The sequence below is a fragment of the Colobus angolensis genome, unplaced genomic scaffold (assembly GCF_000951035.1).
Source record: "Colobus angolensis palliatus isolate OR3802 unplaced genomic scaffold, Cang.pa_1.0 Scaffold665, whole genome shotgun sequence".
NCBI classification, from domain to species: Eukaryota; Metazoa; Chordata; class Mammalia; order Primates; family Cercopithecidae; genus Colobus; species Colobus angolensis.
In genome coordinates this window covers 212,393-223,196 of record NW_012120321.1, presented here as the reverse complement: position 1 = coordinate 223,196, position 10,804 = coordinate 212,393, and the positions used below count along the sequence as shown (strand labels likewise).

The following is a 10,804-nucleotide window of genomic DNA, read 5'->3' as shown; positions in this document are numbered from 1 at the left end:
TAGGAGATATACCTAATGTAAATGCCGAGTTAATGGGTGCAGCACACCAACATGGCACATGTATACATATGTAACAAACCTGCATGTTGTGCACATGTACCCTAGAACTTAAAGTATAAAAAAGAAAAAGAATAAATAAAACATAACGTGTCTTTTTTATATTAGCTATATTACTTTAAAATTACTTTTGTGTAGAACATTGTTTCACTGTTGGATACCCATTACATGTGTGAAGTTCAAAACACAATTTTTAAATAACTGCTGTAAAATAAAAGAAGATTTCAGATTGGTTATATCATGTAAATTCTTTCAAAATTAGTCTCTTAAAAAAAGAATGAAACTCATACTTACTATTGAGAAGATAAGCTATCTATAAATACCACCTAGTAAAAAAAATTGTTACACTCACAAAGGATCATTAATTACTGTCTTCAGTGCATTGAGCAAGTCTGTACTTGACACTGTGCTGAAGTCCAGTCTAACAGCTTCTCCCTTGGCCTTCATTTGTGTTATGTTATCAGGTTGATCCTCATACAATGGAATGCCTACCATAGGGATCCCATGGTAGATCACTCATGATGCCATTGGATCCACCATGAGTAAAAACAGCCCTGGTTTTTGGATAACATAGGATTGGATAAATTTTAGCAATATTATTCATAGGAATAAAATGAGAAATGAACAACTAAACGCTCAAGTGACAGTGTTTTCTAGCTAAAACCTTGAACTAAATTAAAATTGTGTTTCAGACTTCAGAGGAAAGAGTGCCTACTTCTGCTGGAGATGTAAGTGAAAGCTATATGGTGTGTGTGACTTCAGACTGAAAAAAAATTAAACAAGATTAACAGTTGGACTAAAGAAAAAGTGCAATCTAAATAAAATGTGCAAAAAAAAAAGGAAGCAAATAAAAGAGATGACCATCTAAGAATGTGTTCTCCTATATGCAGTCACAGAATGTGAAATGTGAGATGTGCAAGGCAGCAGTCAGTGGGGTGGTGGTGGTGCTACGATTGCGGAAGGACAGGTCACACTTCATCATGAAATGTGTCATCACATTATGACTAAGATTAGGAATTTAATCCTACAGAAAATGCAGAGTCTCTGGTGATAGCAGAAGAGCTGTTATTTTTAGTGACATTTGAAATAACCCTGCATAAAAAGAAAGAACAGGTGTGAAGTTATAGAAACAGGAGACAAAGAGACAATCTATGAAGTTATAAAAAATTCTGTGAGACGTAATAACACCTGAAATAAAAATACTCTGATCCTGACCATAAAGAATGTGAATGTATATCATCAAATGCCAACAATTATAGCTTATAATTTTTCCCATAGGACTAGAAAATAAATATAAAGAAGTTTCATTTTAAGTTTTTCCATAACAAATTTTCAATAAGCTTATTTCATGATTAATTATTAACACTCTAATGGGCTGCTACCAATATATTCAGTATTTGTATTCCAGAGTCATACCGAGAAGTTCATTTGGGGGTATCCACTTGTAAACCCGAGTATTGAGTCCTAAAGAATGTGGTTTATTCCCATCAAATCTCCACATAACTTGTTACAGTAAAGAAAATATCTTTTTCCATGAGTAGAACTCCAAAGTTATAGAATGGTAGAACTCTAAAGTTATTAACAATGAGATCAGAGGATGTTAGGTAATAAAACTACTCAAAGACTGATGTAAACAGAATGCTAACACTTCATTTTCTTAACTTTTATAATTAGTTAAGTATATAAGGAAAAAAAGCATTTTCCAAACAATAGTTTAGGAAAATGAGATTATCAATGAAGTTCAAGTATTCGAAAAATTGTTATGCTTTTCAAAAGAAGACCTACATGTGTCCAATCATCATATGAATAAAGCTTAACATCACTGCTCATTAGAGAAATTCAAATCAAAATCGCAATAGATGCTATCTTGAACCAGTCATAATGGCTAATATAAACTCTAAAGGTAACACATGCTAGTGAGATTGTGTAGAAAAAGGAATGCTTATATTCTGTTAGTGAGAGTGTAAGTTGGTTCAACCATTGTGGAAGACAGTGTGGCACTTCTTCAAAAACTTAGAGGCTAAAATACAATTCAACTCACCAATCTCATTAGTGGGTATATACCCAAAGGTTGATGAATCATTCTCTTATAAACACACATACACATGTTTATTAATAGCAGTAGTATTCACAATAGTAAAGACATGGAATCAACCTTAATGCCCATCAATGATTGACTGAATAAAGAAAATGGAATGGGGTACATAGACACCATGGAATATTGTGCAGCCATAAAAAAGCAAGATTTTGTATTTTACAGGGAGATAAATGGAGCTGGAGGCTGTTATCCTTAGCAAACTAGCATAGAAACAGAAATCCAAATACCACATGTTCTCACTATTAAGTGGAAGCTAAAAGATGAGAACACATGGAAACATAGAGGTGGACAACATACATTGGGGTGTGTTGGAGAGTGGAGGGTAGGAGTAGAGAGAAGATCAGTTAAAATAACTAATAGGTACTGGTCTTAATGCCTGGGTGATGAAACAATCTGTATAACAATTTAGTAATGACCTATATGTTTACTTTTTTATGTATTTTATACTAGTTTTCATCTTCCAAATTAAACATCAATTTATTCATATTTTAGTATTATGGGAAGCAGTTCATGTATCTCTGCTTGTCTATAAGTTGTTACACTAGAGTTTGGTGTCCTTTGATGGACAAAAAAGCAAGTTGATTAAATTAGCTACTTGTAAGAAATAAATTAATGCTACAAAGGTAGCATGTATAACTTCTTTGAAATTAGTAATTACCAAGCACTAATTCCAGGAGATATTTCAAGGGATAATTTTTGAGACAAATTCAGAGTCTTATCAGTATTGCTAATTTTGGTTGTTTTTTCAGCATTGAAATGAGAAACCTGTTGTTATCTTAAATAAAGATATACCTGTTGAATAAATTCAAAATTGTATTTTTCTGAGTTTTTCAACTGATGGTTAACACTTAGACAATGTGCTACAAAGCTTTGACAACAGTGATTAATACACTCTACTATAGCCAAGACATTTTGATATTTAAGTTACTAATTTTGGAACTCCGAAGCAATCCTCATAAACTAAACAATAATTTACACTGTTTAACTTTTACTTGTTATATCAGTATTGAAATAACTGAGTTTTCAGCAAAAATGTTAGTGTAGGTCATTACAAGAAGACTATATCAGATATGGAACTAAAAAGCAATTGACAAATACACAAAGTTCACCATTTTATTCTATACAGAAGAAAATATATTCCTACTATGTTCTATGGAAGGGGCATCTGAACTTGTTCCCCTGTCTGGCTTCCTTCTGGTTGACTCCTTCCTGTATTTCCTTCTGCTGCCTCCACTGGGAGGAGTTGTTAATCTGATAGTGCTGAGTCCTTGTGGAGCCACGTTTTATACAGCACAGGATCCATCTTCAGGTCAGGATCCATCTCCATTCTTTCTCTTTCATCTTCCTGCTTCAGACATTGGCTGGGCCCAGTCCAGCAAGGGAGGATGCTTTTAACCTTTCTCTAAATCTACTTGGCTGGTTGGGAACTTGGACTAAGTCTGTTTTCCTAGGCCATTCTTTCCCTGAACATCAGTCACTTAGGCCTATTCCAAAATGTAGAGGAAGTATATCAGGCTAGATTACATGGCAAGCCTAAATTGCATGATGCATGTTAGACATTTTGAAATATCTGCTATCGTTATTATGCTAGTGAAGTTACCCATTAAAACGTAACTTCTTCTGATAACATCTGTAGTGTGTCCAACGCCCTCAGGAATCCTTGCACATAAGGATCAAATGACAGGGAAAGAATTTGGTGATATCTCTTACCTGACCCCAATATCATGGCAATACTAAAACTTTACCTACACCTCTTAATATATTTATTCCTGACCACAATATTAGTGCCAAATTCATTACCCATGAACATACCCTTTGTATTATTTTAGCATCTTCCATGTATATTTCTGATTTTGAACTATCTAAAAGTTAGTGCTTTCCCAACAGCTACATTTCTAGGCAGGAAATTTCTATAATTGGATTCTTTACAGACTTTAGCAGCCTCTTTTAATAGTTTTCCATACTAGTAAGGAACTTTAGCTTACCTTTTGTGGGATCTTGGCAAGGGCTGAGGCAATTACCTTGGCCCTTTTTTCTGTCATGTTACTGAACATTGACCTCAGAGAAAACTCCACAACAGCATTTTGTCCAGAGCTCTGTACAAACTCTTCCATTTCCTGTGAAAAAACGGTTTACTCCATCATAAAAGCATATCAATACAGCATGCACTACTGAGAGAATTGGTACAAATTACTAAAGAGAGAAAATCAAGTATTATTAGGAATTATTGAGCAAATTATGTCTTTGACTCAATCACTCAGTTTATTTTCAAGAAGATGTGTAATATGAGACAACTGGCCTCTACTGAGGGTGTTTATGTAAATATATGTATGTGTGTGTGTGTGTAAGGGAGAAATGAAATGGAGCTATTATTACATAGCAGTCGGGGTGATAATATTAGAAAATATTATACCCAGACTCTTCACTTATAATATTACAGTTACCAAAATAGGTTTTTGGAAAGTGGCACCACTTGGCTTTAATTCTATATTGTCATTCCACTAAATCACATATCTTTATTTCAGGCAGGTTTTCTATAGAATTGTTTTAGTTTGAAGCCATCAAAGGTTTCCTTCCCTAACTACAAGCACTGAGGAAAAGTTATTCACAGTTGGGGTGATTTTATGTCTACCTTTATATTCCTCCATAATCCTTCACACTTCACTTAAATTTTGTCAGAGTTTTCCAGTCTTTCTTTCAAAAAAGGAAAAGATAATCATAAAAGGTGGTGGTTAAGTATCATTGATATTCTGGAGTCTGGTTGTGGTTTAGAATTTCTATGAATTAGTCCTGAGAGTCTCATTTATAATACAGAATTGCACAGTATATAGTTAGATAGTTGAATGATCATATTTTTCAGGTTATTGTTTAGGTGGAACAACTTTTCCCTGAAATCACACTGTTAAATTGATGTGCTATTTATAACTGCATGTGAGGAGCTCTCATCATCACTTTGCTGTGTCTCAGAGGCAGCAGCACTTGCACCATAATGGGAGAGGCCACCAGGGCTTTCCGCAGGGGAGATCTGGTCACCCTCATGAGTAGCTCACTCACGCTACAATTCCTGGTGAAGATGTGCTTGGCTAAAATTGATTAATACTTATTCTGATTTGCTTTCTCCAGTCTATGCCAATATTAAATTTATAAAGTTTGAGTGCAAGGGGTTGGGGAATTCCCTTTCCTAGCCAAGGGAAGTGGTGACTGACAGAACCTGGAAACCTTGGATACTCCCGCCCTAATACTGTGCTTTTTCAATGGTCGTAGCAAACTGCACACCAGGAGATTATATCCCGGGCCTGGCTCGGCAGGTCCCACACTCACAGAGCCTTGCTCACTGCTAGCACAGCAGTCCAAGATTGAACTGCCAGGCGGCAGCGAGGCTGGGGTACCGGTGTCTGCCATTGCTGAGGCTTGATTAGAGAAACAAAGCGGCTGGGAAGTTCGAACTGGGTGGAAGTCTGCCTGCCTCTGTAGACTCCATCTCTTGGGGCAGGGCATAGCTAAACAAAAGGCAGCAGAAACTTCTGAGACTTAAATATCCTGGTTTGACAGATTTGAAGAGAGCAGTGGTTCTTCCAGCACGGAGTTTGAGATCTTTGAACGGACAGACTGGCTCCTCAAATGGGTCCCTGACCCCTGAGTAGCATAACTGGGAGACACCTCCCAGTAGGGGCTGACTGACACCTCATACCGCTGGGTACCCCTCTGAGACGAAGCTTCCAGAGGAATGATCAGGCAGCAGCATTTGCTGTTCAGAAATATTTGCTGTTCTGCAGCGTCCCCTGGTGATACCCAGGCAACCCGGGTCTGGACTGGACCTCCAGCAAGCTCCAATAGAATTTTTATTAGTCTTACCTCAGCTTTTGTCTCTTTAGAAAGTTATAAAGCACATGCAATTTGCATTCAACATAGATATTGTATTTTAACCATGGAATAAATTATACATTTTTTGTAGACAAAAATCTTAATAGTTTACTTAATAATGTGTTAAAGAATGCTTACTTTCTACATATGTCTTAAAAGTATGATATTAATTTAAAATGTATCAGATTCTTGTGTTCCTTTGTAAAGAATATCATCTTCAAAGTAGACAGAATTCTTTCATTATTGTAAACTAAGGTTACTTTTCAGATCCGGGTGACAGAAATTATTTGGTCTTTATTATATGTGCATCGTTCATTTGCTCCATGCTTCTCTGTAGGGAGCTTTGGTGTCTAGACACAAGTTTCACCAGGAAGTTTTAGTAAGTTGCTTGTTGTAAGGTCAAAAACACTTGCTCTAATAGGGTATGTTTCTGTTCTTAGATGTAAACCTCTGGTATCTCAGTGTAGAATGAGTTACATCCTTGAGTAAAATCAAGTGAACACTTTGTTTGGCTGTAAATATTCTTAGGGGTACTCATTTACATTGTTGAGTAATGATTTTCTTTTAAGCTAGAATACTTAGGATCCTTATCACTTACAGTAGAATTTTAGAATTTCAACTTGCTCATCTTACTGGCAAAACTAGTATGTCCACTTGTATTCGAGTCCACAGGGCATCTGTTATCCATGACTTTTCAAGAGAATGTAATCCTGATGTGCTGAACAATCTGGTTCTATCAGATGAAGAATGATATCTCAAGTGACTTGCCCATGTTAAGTAATTAGTAGGGTTAGTAATAATAACAAAACAACCATAATTGCAAAATTAATATTTCTGAATCACTATGTAGCAGAGACATTTTAAGTGTTTTGTCTGTATTAATATTTTTTCCACAAAACACAGTATGAAGTGAGTACTATTACTGTAAATGTAGGCGTAATTACTTCTATCAACATTTTAGTTCACTTTTCCATCATCTGCTACCAGATTGCATGCAAAATTTCCCAAATGGTCTGCACTTTCTTTCTTTCTTTTTTTAAATAATCTTATCATGTATTTTCATTTCCTGACTCTTTTTAGTAGTTCCCAAAGGTGCTTAATAAATATATTAATGCCTAATAAGTATCTGGCTCTAAGTTGCCTGTCAGTATCATCTGATTCTCACTCAGCCTTTCCCTGTAAACTAAACTTGGGGCCTTGAGAACTGTCCCGAACACTTTACCTTCTTTTTGTGTGTGTTTTCCTGTCCCCTCATTCTTTCACCAATTTCTGCGCATTGTTCAGCTCTCAGCTCCATTATCAATGAGTCCAGGATACTTTCTATTATCTCCACTGATGCTATCTTGGCATTGGGTTTTTGCTTGAGATAACAGCTTTTGCACAATTTTTATTTCTTGCACATATTCTGTCTTTTGAAATAGAATGTAATGTGTGTGGTGACAGAAACTATGTCTTTTTTTTTCTCTTGCCTGTGGTTTGTGTTAAACTTTTTATAAATATTCTTTTAATGAATGACCAATACCTTCTTATGTGCTGCATAATCAAGGCTTTAATTTAACCAACGCTATTTTCACAGTCTCCTTACTATCCCTCTCTATCTATAATAATGATGAAACTCATGTACTTGTGGTGATATCAACAAATCAACATGTACATGAGTTTCTAATTGGTATCTGCTTTACCTCGCTCACTTCCCATCTTTCTTTCTGTGTAAGTCAAACACTCTGCATGAAGAATGTAGAATCATTCCTACTAAAAATTCAAAGCCAACAAAACAAAACCAACAAAATTATCTTTAACGTAGGTAGGGGTTTGGCAGGTTTGCAGTGGAGTCCTCCAACATAATCAACATTTAATAAGAGTGGATGAGGAAATTGAAAATCCCAGGAGTTTCGAATAAGCCATATGTCAACTTTCCCCATTGTCTCAGATAAGGTAGTGGGTCTTCCTGACAGGACAAAGAAAAGAAAAGGTGGGTGCTCAATATAATTACATTAGGTAATTTTCTGAAAAGGATTAGAATAACATAGGCAAAAATGTAGGCAAAGTGTCTGTACTTTGAAATACATAAACATATATTCAAATACAAGCTTAATTTAATTTTTTATGTATTATATATTTTGCCCATGTGTATTTATAAGAAAATCAAGGTAATAATTTTGAGGGCAAACAACATCATCGTGCTAATGTCATATCAGAATACTCACAATCATAAACAATTACAAAAATAATCTATAAAGAAGTAAACATTCATTTCTTTACCCTTTAAAGCTTCAATAGTAGCATATAAACATTTAAACAACTCTTTGAGCTCCATAATCAACTAATTCTGCTGTACTCATAAAAACAGTTTTCTAAGAAATAGTCTAGTTTCCACAGTTCATTAAGCTAACCCCTTTATCTTTGGTTATTCAAGTGAACTGTGGGCTATTTTGAGAGTGTGGCTGAAATCCTTGTACCCACTTCTGCCTTTGATTCATGCTAAGGTATTAATCATATTAGCTTTTAAGTAAATATATTTGCAAATTACAGCTAGAAAATTTTGAGAAATTATTCAGATAGACATTCGTACTCAACCTTAATTTGGTTCATGTTTTGTAATAAACAGAATTAGTTTCAAAAAAACTGTATAGATACAACAATATTCAGACTTGAACAAAATGATTGATCTTAAAATGAATAATTTCCAATCTTTTAGTGAAGGAATATAGAGCCATTAGAAGCTACAAATTACCCTTATTTGTTTTTGCATTTGAGATAGAGGTACTATTTCTCTCAACTGCAAAGGAAATCTTCTGGTAACATGGGGACATATTTTAATTTCAGAATAAAGAAACAGGTATACAAGGAAAAACAATTTCTGCAATGTTACATAGATAGTTGTGTAGAAAATTGTGTAACTACCCCATCTACTTGTATGCACTCAGTACGATGTTTGTTGAAAGGTCTGACTTTTTTTAAGATGAAAAAATATATAGTAAAAGAGATGTGTGATTGTTTAAAGAAATATTAGGTGCACTAATATACAGGTTATGACTTCCTAGAATGTTCTGTATAAGCAATGGCCACAGGGTTTTAACTGACCTTATAATTTAAGCTTTTCTGTAATAGTTGTGCAATTCATAGATCATCTTGTGTTTTCATTTCATAAATTCACTTACAAAAAACTCCACTACCAGCCAGGTGCGGTAGCTCATGCCTGTAATCCCAGAATTTAGGGAGGCCATGGCAGGTGAATCACTTGAGGTCAGGAGTTTGAGACCAGCCTGGCCAACATGGTGAAACTCCGTGTCTACTAAAAATACAAAAAATTAGCCAAGCATGCTGACACACACCTGTAATCCCAGCAGTGCACTGTGATTGCACCACTGCACTCCAGCCTGGAAGACAGAGCAAGACTCTGAAACAAACAAACAAACAAACAAAGAACAAACCCAAGTACCATGACTTTATGGCTTTAGCTAAGCTCAGCTTCAAAGGCACAGGAAGGTTAGATCTCCATGTTACCAAGTGAAAAAATTACTTGCCTAGACCCTCACTGGAAAACTGATCCCACTTCTTCATATTAAATATTTGGAACAAAATTGAAAATAAACCACATAGATCACATTTTTTACCCTCTCCATGAAAGTCATTTAGTCACTTAATTCTGACATAACAACAGGTACGTAGGAAGGTGGAAACAGAAATCCTCCCCTATGCTTTTCAGGTGTGTAGCCAGCAGAGAAGCAGAGACTGTACACGAAGTGTATGTTAAATAGCTCAGCCAGCAGCTCCCCTCAGGGAACAATAGCATCTGCAAGAACAGCATCAAATTTTGACTCTTGTAGTTTCTTCATAAGTTTCATATTTGAAACTCCATCCTTACAGAACCTTCTTATTATGTCACTAAATTTCCACATGATTTCTTGTACTTGTGAAAAATATGACCAAAATGTATCTTCTGGAAAGTCTGACCATCTCTTGACCAGTTGCATGATGATATCCTCAAAGTCAGTTTTAGTTAAAGATGCAGGATAAACTTCAAGTTTAAGAGTAGAGAGACTGTTGGGATCAAAAAGAATGGAAGCTGAAGATGCCAATACAGTCACCTCATGACCCCTCTACACAAGCTCATCCAGAATTGTCTTTATATTCATCCAATAGCTGAATTCTGTGGGCCACACCAGCATCTTTCCACAACTCCCAGAGCTCAAGTAACAGCTCAGCTGTATCAGGAGAAAAACTGAAGTCTGTTTCATAGACATCCTGACGCAATGGAATACTTTTGTCCATTTACTATTTCTTTCTGTCATTTCTTATGGTTATATCCATGGATAAATCAATCACAAAGTTAAAATGTAATTTTTACACTTAAAACTTTTACACTTTTACACTTCAAACTCTAATGATACATTATCATTAGGTTAGCAGTTGGAGCATGTAGATGGCAAGGAGATAAACAAAGGTAGATGACCTGATTACACAAGTGTGTTTAATGTATCTTTTATGTGTGTTTTATAAGTGCTATCTTTCAACTAATATCAATATTCTTGTGTGGATACATCACTTGTCTTATGTAATATATTTTAGAAGAGTTTCTGGAACCGTAGCCATGAAAGGTTCGTGTTTCTGCAGTTAGTTTGACCCAGAACTAAAGTTAAAATAACAAAACATGGTTCAAATAATTTTTGCATACTTTGTTCACATATAATTTATATACCACATTGCACCTTCAGCTGAGGCGTGGTGTGCAGAGCGGGCTGCCATTTTTGCTGTTTGGGCAACTTAGCTATTCTGCCCTTC

At 35.5% G+C, this 10,804-nt stretch overlaps 1 pseudogene; it reads right to left on the bottom strand.

Moving 5' to 3' along the window:
- The window catches only part of LOC105500446, a 22,509-nt pseudogene extending 12,243 nt beyond the window's left edge, over nt 1–10,266 (bottom strand).
- Nucleotides 10,267–10,804: the final 538 nt, after the last annotated feature.